The sequence below is a fragment of the Triturus cristatus genome, chromosome 2_1 (genome assembly GCF_964204655.1).
Source record: "Triturus cristatus chromosome 2_1, aTriCri1.1, whole genome shotgun sequence".
NCBI lineage: Eukaryota > Metazoa > Chordata > Amphibia > Caudata > Salamandridae > Triturus > Triturus cristatus.
Genome location: NC_140581.1, coordinates 517,277,918 through 517,297,362, shown reverse-complemented (window position 1 = coordinate 517,297,362; position 19,445 = coordinate 517,277,918).

The following is a 19,445-nucleotide window of genomic DNA, read 5'->3' as shown; positions in this document are numbered from 1 at the left end:
GTCCGCATCTAGTTCTAAACTGGGAACTATTTATCAGGTACCAGACTTAGCGGTCAAAAGAAAGCGTGGTGGAGCCACACTGAAGAATAAAAAAGCAAAAATCCAGAAATGTGGCAATTTGGGGACAAATCCGACAATAGGATCTGTAGCTGAACTCGATACACCCCAGCTTACTGCACATGGGCCTACGACTTTACTAAGTTCTGGTGACATCTTTTCCACTGAGTCCAGGGAAGACTTTTGGGCTAAATTAGAACACATATTTACTGAGACCTGTCTTCCTATTTATGACAGACTGAACTCTATAGAACACAGACTTTCACACCTTGAATCAATGCTTAACCCCGCACAGGCAGAGGGTGGTATGTGGGCGGAAGTTGGCAACGGTAACATAGAGGGGTTGTCTAGGACAACGAATGCAGTTTGCTACCATGTAACCCCGCCGGCCACAAATGACTTAGTGGATTTATCTGCCCCAACTGTTTTACCCGGTGAACACCCAAATCAACCTAGTGATATTGTTGTGCTCAATGATCCAGCAAATCCTAGAAATGCGGAGGGTGGGGGGGACACAGGGGCAGCAAGCTATGATCAATCAGCAAACATGGCTAAGACCTTTGATGTACAAAAGAGTGTGTTTCCACGTATAGATCTTCCTCCTGAATCTATACCTTATGTGGTGGTTCTAGCAGGGGTTCCTGTTTTAATCCATGGAAAAAAGGAGGTCTACAGTGAGCTTAAAAACAAATGTATCCACTGGCTAAACTACAACAGGCCCCTCCCAAACCAGGTTTCTAGTGAAATTCTCTTTGCTAGACGTGTGGACTGGGTGGGGCTCCGGGCGAAAAATATTCGGGGCGATTGTGTTGTAATTAATTTCAGGACTAGAAGGGCCATCAAGCACATCTGTAACTGGGTGGCAGATAACTCAGCAACACAAATAAAATCTTTTCCCCTTACTTACTTCTATCCGGCTGCGCCTACCAACTTACACACTGATTCTATTAGAAGAAGGCAGCCTTGGGGGGTTAGGGAAAATCCGGGCTTTAATTCCCAGCCAGGATATCCTAATTGGAAGGGATCCCAAAATTGTCCCCCGGCACTGGCTATGTTCCATCATAATAACAGATTTAGCATTCTGGATCAGGTAGATTGACATTCGAGGTGTAGTTCATCCCCACTTGCCAAAGTTGATAATATGAGTTTTTTAGCAGCTAGGGAGGGTCCTGTAATGAAATGTAGCATTTTTCAATATGGTCCTCTGGGGGGAGAGAGCACTTCTGCGGCATCTAGAGGTAACGGCAGGGCGGGTAATATTAGCAAGCACGTTGATGCCCCGTCTCCAGTAACACAGGAGGGTGTAAGCAGCATGGGAATCAGCACAGCTACGAGAGGGGCTCGATACAGAGCACCGAGGGAGAAGGGGCCCGACTCGGGGATGGGGGGGTTGCACATGGATGATTCACCACTTGGGGCAGTTAGTTGTAGTAGGACACATAAGAATTTTAAAGCATGGGAGGTAAACAGTAACATCAAAATTCTCTCATGGAATTTGGCAGGGATCAAGAATAAATGATTATGTCCAGATTGGGGTCTGTTTGTAGAAAAACATGATATTTGTTTAATGCAGGAGACGTGGGCTCTGGAAAATAACCAACGGAGAGGTTTTGCCACCTTTAACATACCAGCCACAACGAGGGGTAGGGGCAGACCATCCGGGGGGCTAAGCATCTTGGTGGGCACGCACCTGGGTGCTAAAGCAGAGCAGCTGCCAACAAATTCCCATGACATACAATGTGTCCTCTTATCCCTCCCAGCTAACAAACAAATTGCCCTAATTAATATCTACTCAAGGCCAATGCAGAGTGGGCAAGAGTCATAGAGTCATTGAACAATTGAGAGACTACATACTGACTCTTGACCCAGAGAACATTCTAATAATAGGGGGCGATTTTAATTGCCAGTTTGAGCCCCTTAGTAATGTGAGCCTAGATGATTCAGATAGTGAGAATCAGTACTGGAACATCCCGGAACCCCTGATCCCACCCGTTAGAGCGTGGACGCCGCTGGTCCTCCAAATAAATTCCTTTATTTTTTCTTTTTCCCTCAGGGCTTGTAATGGGAGATTAAAATCGGATAGACCTGGCCTACCAACATTTAACAGAGAAGGGCAAACCTCGACCATAGGCTACATTATGGTGGAATCCAGATTTTGGGATAGGGTCCTGGATTTTCAGATTTACCAGCGGAAAGACAGTGACCACAATGCTCAGGTTATGACACTTAAGCTAGGGAGTTGGGGCCTGTCTAACTACTCAGTAGTGCCCACTCTAGTTCAACAACCTCTCCTGCTACATAACAACAGGCGGAGAGTAAAATGGCCCTACATATTGGGTTCCCCAAATAAGTTAGCACACATATACCAGCAGGCTGTGCCGTATCTTAGTGAAATGGCTGGGGTTGGGCCATTGGGCACTCAAGTAGGGCTGGACGCTAGGCCGGTAGAAATACACAATCATCTGACTTCCAAGATGCTTGGGGTGTTCTATCCGGAAGTAAGCATTAAAGAAAAAACGGTCCTATTTCATCCCTGGTACAATGCCTCCTGCCGCAAAATGAAAAGAGATTTATTAGAAGCTATAAAGGCCAAGGACAAGCCGAGGATAAAGGAACTTCGGTTGCAGTACAAGCAGGTTATTCAATCTGAGAAGAAGGTCTGGGAAGCAAATAAATGGGAAGATCTGAGAATTGCTCTCCAGTATAAGGATTTGAAATCCTTCTGGGCAATAGTCAGTGACGGTGGGAGGGATGGTGGATTAGCGATAGTATCAAAAATAACACCAGCAGTATTGGAAACTCATTTTGGAACCCTGTATGCACATTCGGGCATTGACGATTTAGCACCTTCAACTTTTGGCCCCCTCCATGAGTATCGATTGGGGGGGGTACAGGAGATCACTATCGTTGAAGTTGAATCTGCTATCGCCAAGCTATTACCTAACAAAGCGCCCGGTCTTGATAAGCTTCCAGGGGACCTATTTCGGTCAGAACCAAAAATATGGGCCCCTTATCTCTGTGTCTTGTTTAATTCCATCTTAATGGGAACGGATTCCTGGTGAGGCGCAGATATAGTCCCTATTCACAAGAAAGGTTGCCCCCTACTACCGTCCAACTACAGGGCCATTAGCCTGATAGATATCACCCAGAAGCTGATGGGACGAATAATCCTGGAAAGAGTCCAGGCCTGGGTTGAGGAAAATAAGATCTTGAGTACTCTACAGGCCGGCTTTAGGACGAGCACGTCAACTATTGACCAGATCTTCAGACTTCAGGTCCTGTATTGGAAAACAGTGAGTGTGGAGGGTGGCAGCCTCTACCTCATTTTTGTGGACCTGAGGTCTGCATTTGATCTGGTCCCTAGGAGAAAATTGTGGAGGGTACTTTTAGATCTTGGCATCCCAATATACCTCCTGGATGTGTTAATAAAGCTCCACTCAGAAACCTATGCCCAAGTCAGATGCGGGAAGCATGGAGAATTGTCTGCTCGCTTCCCGGTAAAAAAGGGGGTGCGCCAGGGGTGCGTCCTGGCCCCTACCCTTTTTAGTTTATACATAAATGGGCTTATAGATCACTTATTAGGTATAAAGGATATTGATGCCCCAAAGTTAGTTACAGGCCGGGTACCCGCATTGATGTTCGCGGACGACACCTTGTTGTTGTCCAAGACATCAATGGGTATCTAACGTACCTTGGATGGCTTCGCCGATTTGCATCAAGAGGCCTGTAGATAAATCTATCTAAAACTAAATTTATGATTTTTAACCCCCCCAAGCAGACCCGCCCAAATCCAGTATTGGATGGCAAACCTTTGGAACGAGTAAAAACCTTTGATTATTTGGGCATCATCCTTGTGGAACATTTGGAATGGGATGCCCAAGTAGCAAAGGCTGCCTTAAAGTTGACACAAATGGTGGGTGGGATCTCGAAAATGCACAGAGTATCTGTGTACAAGCCTGCTGCTCCAGTTATTGAAATTTATGAAGTACAGGCTAGAGCGGCTTCTATGTACGGGGCGGAGCTTTGGGGGCATTTTAGGCCCACAAGCCTTATAAGGGTGGAGCACTCATTTATGAGGAATCTGTTGGGATTGCCAGTTAGCACTCCGTTAGTACCTCTTCGGCTGGACCTAGGGCTTCTCCCTATTGAGAAGGAAGTGGCCTTAAGGCCACTTGCCTACTGGAGAAGATTATGGTCAGTTCCTGAACTAGCTCCCTTTAGAAGTGAGTGCAGGGATGTGTGGGCTGAAATTAGAACCAGGAAAATCCAGTGGTTAATTCATATTAAAGGAACTCTGTAATAGGATTGGCTTACCCGAGTTATGGGGAACACCAGAAGTAGTGTGCCCGGCAATATCTAAGGTCGATTTGGCATACCACTATAGTCACCACAATCTATTGTCTCTACACGTGAGCTCTACAGTTGGTAGACTGATATCCCAGTTCCTCCAAGTAAAAGAGGATTACAAAAAGGAGGATTTCCTTGACCTGATTAACCCAGCTTCGGCAAGGAAACTGTACATGCAATTTAGGATGGGTAGTCTGCCGCTCATGTTATTTACTAGTAAATGGGACTTAAATAAAAAAAAATGAGTGCCCAGCGTGCAAATACCATCTTGAAAATGAGATCCACGTCCTGTATTTTTGTCCCAAATATCAGACTTACGCAATCGTTGGGTGAAACCTATCTGTAGGAACCTTGGCTTCAGAGAATGTTATAAGGCCTTGAGAGTATTAAAATATGATACGCACCCTCCTATCGTTTTTGCCGTCTCCCGCTTTTTAAACAGTATGTGGCTTAAACGCAGGAATTTTTTAATGAAATAAATTGTTGACTTACATATTTATATGAAATTTAATGTATACCTCCGATAACTACCTTCAATGGTTTAATTTGTTCTTAATATGTGCCGGTTTTAAATTTGTAATGTAGGTGTATATATATGATTGTGATTGATTTTGATTTGGTGCATGTTATTTATTCTATGTAACATAGTGTTTGTGTGTATTTTACTCTGTACTTTTATGGTCCATTGTGTCCGAGATAAAGTTATCGTAAGAAAGAAAGATGGAGAAAACCTAAACGCTGTCAAATAAAATGGTCCAAGCCTGAAGAAGCACCCTTAGGGCCTAATTATGAGTCTGGCATGTCCTTGCACCACCACAACCACCAGGGAACCACCGTTCCCTGGCGGTGGCGTGGCGGTCAGGTGCTCAGCAATATGCTGGTTGTGCCACTGCGGCACCGCCATGCATATTAGGAGTTTCAAGACCACCAGCGGTACCATGGAGGTGTTTACTCCATGAAAAGGCTGGTGGTCCTGAAACAAAGGGTGCCTACAGGGCCCCCTGTTGCCCATGGGGATGCATGCAGGGGGGCACAACATGTGCCCCATGTGTGAATACACCCCAGTTCCTGAACAGCATGGACTTTACAATCCATTATACTGTACACTTTACATTTTACACTTCACCGTCCATGCCATGCAGGAACTGTTTTTGGCATTCCCATTGCAGTGCCTATTTTCAGAGGAACAGTCGTGGGACCGCCCCAAAAAACCCACTAGACATGAGAAAACTCGTAATCTGACGGGCGGTGCACACACGGGTTTGGCGGTGTGGGAGCGGGCCGCCGGCATGGTAGTCGGCTCCCACACTGTCAAACTCGTAATCAGGCTCTTAATCCTTGCAATTGCCTGTAATGTGTTTCATTTGCTCTAAACACGTTACACAATTTTTTTGAGTTAAATGATTACAAATAATGAATATTGTATATTGAAAGAGATTGGCACACTTGATTAAAAATCATTCTTAAAATCAGCCCTACTACTTTTTCTACTCTAGGTTATCAATAATATAACTGATCATTCGAACAAGTGAAAAAAAGCATACCTCTGCTATGGATGTATGACGTTACAACGCACACTTTTACAACGCATGCACTTACAACGCATTTTTTACAACGCATAATCCATTACAACGCACTACACTTACAACGCATGACACTACAACGCATTTTTAAAAAATACCTTTACAACGCATACCATTACAACGCATAATATTACATTGCATTTAAGGTAAGTATTAGATAGTATAGGGGTACAAATTACTTTTCTAACTCCAGGGGGTGCAACAGTAGGGTAAATGTTGGATAGTATAGGGGTAAAAGTTACTATTCTAACTCCAGGGGGTGCAACAGTAGGGTAAGTGTTGGATAGTATAGGGGTAAAAATTACTATTCTAACAACAGGTGGTGCAACAGTAGGGTAAGTGTTGCATAGTATAGGGGTAAAAATTACTATTCTAACTCCAGGGGGTGCAACAGTAGGGTAAGTGTTGGATAGTATAGGGGTAAAAATTACTATTCTAACTCCAGGGGGTGCAACAGTAGGGTAAGTGTTGGATAGTATAGGGGTAAAAATTACTATTCTAACTCCAGGGGGTGCAACAGTAGGGTAAGTGTTGGATAGTATAGGGGTAAAAATTACTATTCTAACTCCAGGGGGTGCAACCGTAGGGTAAGTGTTGGATAGTATAGATGTAAAAATTACTATTCTAACTCCAGGGGGTGCAACAGTAGGGTAAGTGTTGGATAGTATAGGGGTAAAAATTACTATTCTAACTCCAGGGGGTGCAACAGTAGGGTAAGTGTTGGATAGTATAGGGGTAAAAATTACTATTCTAACTCCAGGGGGTGCAACAGTAGGGTAAGTGTTGGATACTATAGGGGTAAAAATTACTATTCTAACTCAAGGGGGTGCAACAGTAGGGTAAGTGTTGGATAATATAGGGGTAAAAATTACTATTCTAACTCCAGGGGGTGCAACAGTAGGGTAAGTGTTGGATAGTATAGGGGTAAAAATTACTATTCTAACTCCAGGGGGTGCAACAGTAGGGTAAGTGTTGGATAGTATAGGGGTAAAAATTACTATTCTAACTCCAGGGGGTGCAACAGTAGGGTAAGTGTTGGATAGTATAGGGGTAAAAATTACTATTCTAACTCCAGGGGGTGCAACAGTAGGGTAAGTGTTGGAAAGTGTAGTGTAATATTATGCGTTGTAATGGTAGGCGTTGTAATGGAATGCGTTGTAAAGGTAGTTTTTAAAAATGCGTTGTAGTGTCATGCGTTGTAAGTGTAGTGCGTTGTAATGGATTATGCATTGTAAAAAATGCGTTGTAAGTGTAGTGCGTTGTAACAGTTGCGTTGTAAAGGTTGTTCCCCCTCTGCTATATTACCAATGAACACACAGATGAGTACCCAAAGAAAATTCAAAAGGCACCAAATCTGTACCTCCATTTAACCAACTGGTTGTATATAAGAATATCATTAGCAAAAATATAGGACACTATTTTTGTATGTAATACTTAGGGCGCAATATTTTGGTTACAATATTTTAGTACCATATGGTTAGTTTGTTGAGGAGTCATTTGTGTGGAATCATACTGAAGACTTTACCAATGTCTTTTCAGATTCATAAAACATCATGTTCTATTTTCTTGGTCAAAGGGCATATATTCATCCTTCTAAAACCATGCTGCGGTAGGTCCTACTCACGTATGTGAATAATTATGTTAATTTAGTACAAAATAGCTGGGAATCAACAGAGCACTCAACAGCTGAAAGATGGCAGATTGACTCACTTAAATATATAATTGTCTATAAAACTGTTCTGCTTAGGTCTAGGTTTTCACAGCACGGCAGTCAAACACACCTGGGGGCAGATTTATGTTGCCTGGCGCATCCCTGCAAATCAGCAAGGATGCGCCAGGAATGATGCGTCACGCAAGTTTACCCTTGCGCCACACATGCATCATGGCGCAGGAATAAACAGATGCGTGACGCATCCGATGGCGTAAGGTTGGCGCAGTGCTTCAGTTGCGTCGCAAGCGCGACGCAACTCCAGCACTGTTCCAACCTACCCTATCCCTAACATGGTGCGTCAAGCCTTACCCCTGCTTCAAGCAGGCGCAGGGTTTTGGCGCATCAGCGTTGGGAAAGTGACTCAGTCAAATCTTATAGATTTGACTGAGTCACTTTTCAGGGGCGTTCCTGCGACGGAACGCCCCCCCCTCTGTCGACACGCCCACGTGAAACCTGACGCAGGTTTTACGTGGCGCAGGGCTTTACATCGTGACGCATCTCCATAGATGCGTCACGATGTAATTATGGCGCAACGTGGCGCAGGGTTTACACCGCCGCTGCGTCACAAAAGTGACGCAACGGCGGTGTAAAAGTGGCGCATCTCCGATATAGATCTGCCCCTGGTGTGTTATGGATCCTCCCCTTTCAGCTGTTGCTTTTCTTCAATAAACCGCTTTTAGCAATTGGTTCGAAACAGAATCAATCATGCCATGGGTGTTTAAAAATAGTCTTCTTTCTGGATTTTTGGCGTTGTGCTCACAATCTATGATTTCTTTGGGGTGTCATTAAAAAGTAATATCTTTTTCATGCTTCTTGTTCTTACTATTGTTCATACCACATACGTGAAGTTGTTGGTGTAGTTTCACTTTTCCGGTAACATGCAGTCGGATAATCCTCCACCACCATTTTTGGAAAGCCCTGGTAATCCACATATCCAATGGAGACAGTGGTTTGAGGCTTTCGAAATGTATTTAGGGGCAATTGGGGCTTCATGGTTCAGGACTGAAAGGAAGAAGTGTCTTCTCCTTCATTCTTTAGGTTTTGAAGGTAGAGAAGTCTACAAACATCTTCCTGATTTGGTGTTGGCCAAGGGTGAAGTCATAAACGAATATCAAGAAGCTGTTAAGAAACTTGTTATCAAATTTGATGTGCAACCTAGCTTAGTTGTATTAAGATACAAATTTCTTAAGCGTGCACAATCACAAGGTGAGAATGTTGATACATACATAAGTGCTTTACGAAAACTTTGTTCTGAATGCCATTTTGGAGAATTCCATGACCAGTTAGTCAGGGACCAGTTTATTGCACATTGTTGGGACAAGCAAATTCAGCAAAAATTGCTTACAATGGGTAATCCAGGTCTTTAAGAGGTTATAAAGGTGGCAAAAAGTGTTGAATTGGCACAACTGTCTATCGAAGAACTTAATGTAAATTGCACCCCCAAAGGAGACTGTAAATGCTATTGCTTCCTCTAACACTTCTAGCAGCACCTTACAAAGAAAATAAGATGAATGAGAATTTTTTTTTAAAAGAAGTAGTATTTGTTTGAGGTGTTGTTACGCACCACATGGGAAGGACAACAGGATATGTCCTGCCAGGAATGTTAAGTGTCATAAATGTGTCAAAGTGGGACACTTTGCGAGAGTGTGTCAGTCGATTACAAGTAAACCTAACGAGGTAAATTGCATAATAGAGGATGAATCCGTGTGTGAGCGTGAACTCGTTCAAAATATACAAAATATGATTGTGGTCATCACAGATGATGGTATTGTTACTGGTGATCTGGTGATCCGGCTGATTGTGTGGACCCTTATGTCGATATGTTGGCAGGCGGTGTGTGCCTGAAACTGCTTGTGGATTCTGGTGCTTGTATATGATTACCTATGATTTGTTCAAGAAATCTTGGGGAGACAGACCCCTTTTTCCACCTGGCAGGGCACCAGTTTCGTGCGAGGGATTCAGACTTGATTTGGAGGGCTTTATTAAAGATGTGCTTGAGTTTAGGGGGAGCAGAATTCAGGGAAATATTTATGTAGCTGTTCGTGGTTTAAATATTCTTGGATGGTACCACCAAGGACTTTTTGGAATGGTATTAAGACGTGGTACCAGCAAACAAGTTCTGGTCATCAAGGACAATACTGGGTTCGTTTGTTTAGAACAAGAGTTTCCCAAAGTGTTTTCCAACAATCTTGATAAGATAGTTGGTTTCAAGCACAAAATTAAAGTCAAGAAAGACGCTATCCCTGTGAAGCACAAGGTTAGGTCTGTGCCGTTTAGCCTCAGGTCGGATCTTAAGAAGGAATTGGACAGGTTACACAGTTGTGGGGTCATTGAGCCCATTGAATCTAGTTTGTGGTTGAGTCCCTTGGTGGTTGCCCGCAAACGGAATGGCGAAATAAGTTTGTGCATTGACCTTAGGAGCTTGAATAAAGAAATGTGGGTTGATTCGCACCCTCTTCCAAAAATTGGTGTATTGTTGGAGGAATTGGGGGGTGCAGAGTGGTTTTCCAAGATCGATCTTGCCTCAGCGTACCACCAAGTTCTGTTAGATGATAAGTCTCACCACTAAACAGCTTTTAATTCCCCTTTTGGTTCATTTCAGTTCTGTAGAATGCCTTTCCGGCTTGCCTAGGCAGCCTCGGTCTTTTGAAGAATAATGCAGACGATCCTCAATGATGTAAAGGGTGTTTTCATCTTTCAGGATGATGTTATTATTTTCAAAAAACATTTGGAGGAACATGAAAATACGTTCAAGACCGTGCTTTACATTTTTGAGGAAACGGGAATTGTTGTAAAAAAAGAATACGTGTGAATTCTGGAAGAAAGAAATTGAATTTTTGGGGCATTTGGTCTCTGCTAAAGGTGTCAGGCCTAAGCCTGGTCTGGTGAAGGCAATTGTTGAATGTCCATGTCCAAAGAACAAGGATGATGCTCCTTTTTGGGGTTGTGTGAGTTTTACTCACGTTTCATTCCAGACTATGCCAGTAAAATGAAGGCTTTCTCCAATATGTTAAGGGCTAATGTTACCTTTCAGTGGAATGAAACTTGTCAAGAGACGTTCGACTTGGTCAAGTCGGAGATGAATAATGCAAAAACTCTCAGTGCGTATGACCCTGGTATTCCTTGCACCATAACTGTTGATGCTAGCAACTATGGGTTGGGTGCTGTTTTGACTTAACATTTTGGAGGGAGTGAAGTCATTGTCAGTTATGTTTCCAGAGTGCTGCGTGATCCTGAATTGAACTACTTGGCGATTGAAAAGGAGCTATTGGCGTGCTATTGGGAGTGTGAAATGTTCAGGACTTATATTTGGGGCAGGAAATTCGTGATTCAAACTGACCATAAGCCCCTTATATACATCCTGGGGGGTGAACGACTTAAGTATGCCACGCCACGCATTACACGTCTCACCAGTAAATTGCTGCAATATGATTTTGTGGTCAAGCACATTTCGGGTAAGGAAAATGTCCGAGCTGATGTGCTGTCCAGACTTTCCATTAATGATGATGATGTACTTGATGTGGAAGAGGACAAGGAGAATTGTTTCATCGCTTCTGTAGAAAATAAAGCTTGTAGTGAGAGTGAGTGAAAAAAGGCAATGTCTGAGGACCTAGTTTTGGGCAAAGTTAAGAATTTATTGTGAATGGCTGGCCCAGAGACAGATGTGTGTCTTTTGATCTTCAACTGTTCTGCAAAATTGCTGAGGAATTGTCCATTGAAGATGGCATCATTATGAGAGATGGTAGGTGTATTCCACCATTTAGTGTCCGTGTCAAACTGGTTGACTGTGTTCATGATGGACATTTAGGGGCCACAATGACGAAGGGACGTGTCAGATTGCACTATTGGTGGCCTTCTATAAATAAAGACATTGAGTCTAAAGTCAAAGAGTATGTTGTCTGTTGTGGAGCTGAGAAGGGATACAAAGTTGCCACACCACCTTTACAGCCTATTCCATTTCCAGAAAAGCCTTGACTTAATGTAGGCTTATTGATTTAGTGGGTCCTTTAATTTTCTTCCTCATCACTTATACTTAGTATTTGTCTTGATGGATTTTCATCGCAAGTGGCCAGAAGTCCGTTTTTGTGCTTCTCCTCCTGCTAATAGTGCCATCAATTTCTTAAAAGAGATTTTTAGGAGAGAGGGATTCCCGGAGGTGCTTTTTTCCGACAATGGAGTGCAGTTTGTTAATAAAGACATGGAAGTGTTTCTACGTGAATCTGGTGTTAAGCATTTGAGAAGCTCAGTTGGACATCCACAAATCAATGGATTGGTCGAAAGGATGAACAGGGTTGTTGTAGAGTGCATTAAGTGGGCAAAACACAATGGATATGATGTAGAGGCTGCTGTCAGATCCATGTTGTGATTTTACCGCACTACACCCAACTCCCTTACTAAAATAGCGCCTTTTGTGTCTCTTACAGGTCAAGTTCCCACGTCTGCCTTATACCCGGCTTGGCTTTTAAGAACTGTTCCTGATAAAGTGTCATGCAGGGTGAACCAAGGTGCATTGGAATCCAGGGTTGAAGGGGCACAAGACGAAATGTGTATTAGGTATGATCACAAAAATTCTGTGAAACTTGTTGCATGTTTCCCTGGTGACATGGTTCACACCAGGAACACCAATTTTGTTTAAAAAGGAGGTGCGGCATTTGGTGATCCTGTGTGTGTTGAGAAAGTGTGTGGTGGTGCTGTTATGGTACGTGGCGGGCATTGGTGGAATGCTAGCAAAGTTGTGAAGTTTTCTGGAGCAACCAATCAGGTCACTGAACCCTCAAACCATGCCAGGTGTGATGTTGAGGTAGTTCCTCCCTCTTCCGGTGAACATGGTCCTAGTGTTGTGTCAGATGGGCACCTTGAAAACTAAGATGATTACCTACAATGCAATATTGTACTCCTCTTGTATCTACAATGCTATATTGTACTTTCAATGCAATTGTTATATTTTTGTACTACTTGTTTACCTTTTAAGTGTTCCTTTTTTGGGGGGTTGGGGGTTTAACTTTTCTCTTTTAGGCTTTCTCCTTTTTGTTCTTTTATAAAAAAAAAGAGGTAATATGTTGTGCTCAGCAATGCTTGTTATGTATGCTTGTCAGAACTCCCATGCGCTGCTGTGGTGCTTTTGTGCGCGGAGGATTCCATGTTTGGCAGTTGGTGGCTCTCGGTTGGTGTGAGAGCAGTGGTGGCTCGGAGAACCTACAATAAACTTAAACCAGTGTTTACTCACCGTGTCCTGTCTTCAGTACGAGCGGGGACACTACACTTTCACCTCCACTCAAGTGCTTGCATATAACTGCGTGAAGAACTACTTTACAATGGTAGCCCTCTCTGCTAGCTCCCACCCGTTTGTCTGGCTCTAATTCTGCATTCGTTAGCACATTAAATCCAGACATATTGGATTTGCCAACACTGGTTTAATTGACACAAACAATTATAAGATAATAATATAATGACATATTTGAAAACCACGTCCCCAAAAAACAAGGATACAACTATCATAGGAGGGATTCATGGACCAGTGGAAAGCCAAGTTAACTAAGTGTGCGAACAGACAAGTTGTGTGAAGCAATTATTTCTGATCTTGCAATGTGAATGATTAGTGAGTGATTAATGTTAGATCGCCTGTCTAGAGTAAGTGTTCTTGTTCAGGCATCCTTTTAAGGAAACAGTTTCAGGATTTTTTATTTTTGAGAACGTTCTCCCTTTTGTTGCTCTAGGACCTTACCCCAGTTATGATAGTAAACCTTTGTACGAGTTCACTGGAGCACTGGTTTACCTGTGGAGGATTAACCACTTGCATGATGTGATTAACTGCAGCCTATAGGCCATCCAAACGAGGACATCTGGTGCACCCAACAAATACTGTTCATTGTGTGAATAATCTCCGCAGTTGGTAGTGAAAGGAAGATGTACGACCAGTATGTGGGCTCCGCCAGCATTATATCTGGGGCCTAGAGCAGTGGAGGGCGGTGAACCTCAACACTGGAGGGGCATTGAGGGGACCAACAGCCAAACACAGTGAGAGCCACACAGAAAAAGAAAATGTAAATGTACTTACCCATGGTCCGCTCTCCCATGTCTTTTTATTCTTTCTCTGTGCGACGGCACCTCATGGAGCCTCAGGCAACCCCCTGCTGCAAATCCCAACACTGCTCTCATGCTGCAGAGGAGCAGCATGAGAGCAGCACCAGGATTGGCTGAAGCGGGCTGCCTCGACGCTCCAGTAGGCACAGGAGGCCTGTGCCATCTCTCCACCCAGCAGTCTGAGACAGCTAGGTGGGGAGGTTTACACCACACATGTCAGGTTGGCCGTCGCAAGACAGCCAAAGTAATTTGTGCAGTGTAAACTGGTGGAGTGAGCATCACTCCCCTGCTACCAATCAGCAGCACCCCCGCCCCCAAACACTGCTCGGGCTGGGTGCAGTGAAAAATGAAATGGTAATTCATTGTATTACTGTTTCATTTTTTCACTTTTGCTGCACTGGCAGTGGGGGGAGGGTGGTGACGCTCCTCTGCATTAATGGGGGAGGGGGCGCCGCTGGCCTAGAGCTATACCATCTCATACTAGATTACCTACGTGGTGTATAACATAATCAACATAAGGTATAGTTTTACTATAGCATGAGGTTACCAGACAACAATAGGTGAGCAGCGCAAATCCCTTAACTATGTCATCTAAAATTACATCAGCACCCACAACCTCTTACCACTCAATCAGTCACCTATTCACGTCATCGTGTGAGTGTTTTTGGAGCTATGCGTAATAGCTATACATTAGCAAGAGATAATCTCCTCTTGCAGCTTGTGTCATCTTACTTTGGTTTTATCTCAACCAAGTCTTCCTACTCACAGAAAGTTCCACTTAGAATGTTGAGCGAGAGATTAGAAGAGCTTCAACGACCAGTGGAGAAGCTGGCGCAGTTCATGGCTGAGAAGCTTTATAAATGAATCGCATTTGGCCGCCGTTTGAAGTCTCTGTGTGGATTGTTTATGGTGTGAGACTTTACTTAATTCTGTTAGTCGAAACAAAATGCAAAACACCAGCAGCAGATATTGTGGAAAGGGGTTTAGGAGATATTAAAGTGTACAGCAGTGATTCTCATGCCTGCCACCATGCACGAATTTCACTGCATGTCTAATTATAAACAGATTGACTACCGACCCAGATCAAAGAACAGTAAAACCTCTACTGATAATTTATAGTCAATTTGAAGCAACTGAACAGCTCTGTCTGATCTGTCTAAAGATGCTGGGCCTGCAGGAAAACTGTGAGATGGGTCTGCAGATTCTGTGATCTACCGTGTGAATTGTGATGGTCCCGAGTGTTCCAATACTATGAAATGCTGTGAGGGTGTTCCCATCTTCTTAAATGATTTTCGGAGAATCTAGATCAAGTGTGTCTCAGATCTAATAGCTGTGCATGTGGTCGATGAGAGGTTTATTCTTTGATGCCAGTGCAATGCATGGGCTATGGGAAAAGAGCGCCACAGACAGGAAAATCCATCTGCTTTGTACGACCCATCACTTTCCTGTTGCTATAGAAGTTAATAGTGCTGAAGGGATAACCTTCAAACACAAAAAATGTGACTGGATGTCTTCACACATCACCAGGTGCCATGCTTCATCATAGGACTCCCCTCACTGTTCAAAAACCCAGTTTGATGAAGAGCGTGCCTGCTCTTTATAGTAGAGGAGGCACTTCTACCTAACTCTTGAACACGTGATATGGATACACTGAAAACCAATGTGATACATGAAACTACCTTTTACTACCTTTTAATTTAAGTGAGATTTCACTTGGTGTTAAAAACCAGTGTGGAGACTAGGGGAACCAATACCCCATCACCACTCAAACCGTCAACATGTTTCTGCCTCATGACTCGAAGGAGTCCGTGGCATTCGTCATGACAGAACACAGGATCATTTTGTGGCATACACTCCTGTCAGTGCCACTATAAATCAGGGCTGACCTTTGTCATCCCTCACAATACCTAGGTCCCTTGGTACCCTAAATGTGGGTCATCTGGGCCCCATGAAGAAAAAGGACTCAGTAACCCCTGTAGTCACACATACTACAGGGTGCGTCCCTCATGGATCACCTAGTGCTGCAACATGATACTTGGTGATGTGTAACTACATCCCGTCACATTTTGTATGTGTCCAGAGAAAGGCTTGGGGTGGACAATCACTTATAAAAAGAACAAGTAAACAATTTCTCGGGTGGCTTTTCTTATGTTTAACATCTGTGCTTGGAGGTCAGCTCACCCTAGAGACCCCATTGCCTCTGGTTCCCCACCGTGGAGAATTTCCAAGGTTTTTGTGGTCTGACAACCTTCAAACACTCTGGAGAAGGAAAGGCTCCTGTTCCAATGATTGTTTAGGACTGTCCATTACAGAAGCAATCAGAAAGCAAGCATGGAAAGGCGAGTGTCAAGAAGGTAGATCAACGGTGTGGAGGAGGTCAGTTTTGGAGAAACAGGTTTGACGCTAGAGCAGAGTTCACAATTAATAAAACGTAGCAAAATTTCCAAGTTTTGTCTTTGACTTTCTTCTTACCACTTTCGGTGTGAACAAAAATGAGGCTTGCACTGCACACCAGGGACACTAAACCAATGAAAAGGCATTGTACACCATGAATCATAACCCACCACACAACAAAGAATCCTACCGAAACTAACACACCACGCTAAACGTAATCATTAAGATGCTAACTCACCAGTCGTATAACCCTGCAGCCTATGGACATCAATCCACCACAATCCTGCCACCTAGGGACAGGCTGGTAGTAAATTGTAGTGTTTTTAAGCAAAGATCATAAATGCAAATCAAATGAGATCCCAGAGAAGCATGCAGTTTTCCACACCTAAACACTGTCCCTGCATGTTGGTCTCCATTCCCACCCTTATTTACGTTGTAATGGTGATACAGCAGATAATCATAGCTTAACTATAAACAGAAGGTATGAAATAACACCTCCAGGCTCTTCTCAAGGCTTTCTTCTACAACAATATGCAGCTGGCACTATTCACGGAGATACTTCCAGAGTATTGTGCATAGCTTCATTTCAGGACATAATGAACTCACCAGCATTAAGGAGAGGGTTTTTTTAGCTGGAGAATGTTACAACGCACCACATGCTTCCTTCCCTCAAAAATGTTAACAGACGCATGCATTTGTAACTTGCTGGTCAGTTGTCTGGCTTGAAGGGTTGAGTACATTTGAGTTTCTGTAATATACTGTGTGCAAGACAGCAGAGTTTTTGCCCATGGAAAGTACCTGTATTATTGGCTTGCTGGCTGCAGAGTGCTCCCATATGCCGTGTTCTCTCTTCTTGCTGCCAAGTATAGAAAACGTGTCTGTGTCTCTCCTCCTACGGCTAGTGTTGGTTTTGTGAGTTTAGACAGAGGTGGTGTGTGCAGTTCCTGCCATCTTGTAAAACGTGGGTGTCACAGAGCTGTGGTTGGCTGGAGGGATCATGAGCAATAGGCGCTTTTGTTCTAGTGGGTTTGTTCATGACCCTCTAGTGCATCTCCATAACATGTTATTGTTACATCAGCATGCCTAGTAGCAATGTCGTGTACGTTTGTCCTCACATTGTATGAGGTGAAGAGTCCAAGTCTCTGGTGTACATACATGGCGCTAGGTTTCTCTTCACTCCATATTGCTGGCATAAGTGTATCTAGAATCCCTGCCACTCCGCAGGCCCTGTGGAGCACTGAGCGCAGGAGACTGAAGGAAAGATGCTGAGGCATGAGGAATGTCAAACATGGTGTCCTTCCTGTGGAAGCAAATATTTGGAAAAGCACCAAGTTGTAGATTAAATGGGTCCAGGAGATATAAGTGAACGTTTGACCCCTAGAACTAATTTACATGGTCTTCCCCATGACAAGAGCACTTAAGAATTATTGGATATTAACCAGAAAATAAAATGCAGAAACACTGATGGAAGGTGCAGCATCTCATTTAGAGGATCAATTTAAATATTGACAAGAAGGTGTTCAAAACTATGCAGAGATCAGCCCATGAACTGTGTGAATGTAGTTATTGAGCCGTGTTGTTTTCCATTACAGCACATGGCCACAGGGTCCGCACAGGAATGGCCTTTATCACTCGGCTTTGTTATTGGATATCAGAGTTTATGCCGCAGTCCACGAAACAAGGAGTCATCACCTCATCTAAAAAAGTGAACCACTCCTCCAAATGCCTGACCCACCTCCACCCTCCTTCTCCTCAGCAGCACAATGGAGAAGTGTGGCTCAATGATTAGAGCGGCAGACCCTGATGCAGAGGTCTAGCCCGGGACCAGGGTTCAATTCCCTGCCTCGGCGGGTCTTAGGCTCTAAAATTCCATGGACCTGATAATACTCGCCTCGGTGCCATTCCAATCATGGAGTCCCACTCTGCAACTCTGGGCAATAGCTTGCTTAATCTCCACAACGGCCCCCACAACGCTAAGGATGCCTGGCCTCCACCTTGGGGGTGCCCAGGAGTGGACGCCTCACAGGGAAAGCCAGGATGGGTTCCACAGCGGTATTCGTACAAGCGCCTTGAGACCCTTGCGGGTGAGTAGTGCGCTATACAAGTATCAATTTACATTTTTTTACATTTTGGAGATAGTCACTGTCCACCAAGGCTAGCCAAAACCATCTTCAGAAGCCAAATCATTTGGTAATCTCAATACCTGCAACATTCACCTCACTCTCTCTAAAAATCATGTTTTCTTACCCAAGCACCAACCATCATTGACATGAGACATAACCCTCTCCCACCCAGACTCAGCAACATTATTTATACTGAGTCCCACGGCTGCGGTTATGCCAACTTCCTTAGCATCCCAGTGCCCAGACATCCAAGGTTAAGTCCCCACAAACTTGTTTGTCTGCGATCAACGTAGGTCAGGCACCGGAAAGCCCTTTAGTAAGTGCTTAAAACAATAGTGGAGGCTATAGACAATAGTCCTGAGTGGGTATGGTCTTTTTTGGCTTTCTAAGCACCCTTTTACGCTATTCACCATTTTGTGCTCTTGGCATGCCTGACATTTTCGCTCGTGGCCTGGAAACTCGCTGAACTAGATTATCTCCTTCCTATCTCAACACACTCAACTTTGGCAAAGGGGCATATTAACAATGCGGCGATAGAGAATTATCGCCGCTTTTGCGGCCGTTTTCGGCCGAAAAGCGGCGATAATTTTATCGTCTTATCGCGTGTTTTGCTGATTTTGCTCCCGTTTCCAGCACGCCTAACTTCGCATCGCTAATGAGATGCAAAGTAGGCGTGTCTGTGGAAACAACATGGGTAAATATCGTGAAGGCAGCCTCGCGATATTTACAATCCGGGGAAGCGATTATTTTAATCGCGCTAAGTATGCCTTAACGCAGGAATTTAACGTCTGTTAAATTCCTGAGTAAGGCATACCTAACATGGGAGGTGGATTCATGTGATACGACCACAGGGTCGTATTATCAAGCATATCGCCGTTTTACATGTAACATCGCTGGAAACCAGCGATGTTCCATGGAAAAGGGCGTTATCGTTGGAATATGCATCGCCATGGCAATAAGCGTTGTTAATACAACGTTAGCATGGCGAAATATTCCAGCGATAGAAAAAAATGCGGTATTCAAGGTCAGCGATAATTATCGCTGCCTGTTGCAAATATGCCCCTAAGGGGCATATTATCAAGAAACGGCGTTAAAATTATCGCCGCTTTAGTGGCAGAAAACTGCCGCTAAAGCTGCGATAATGGG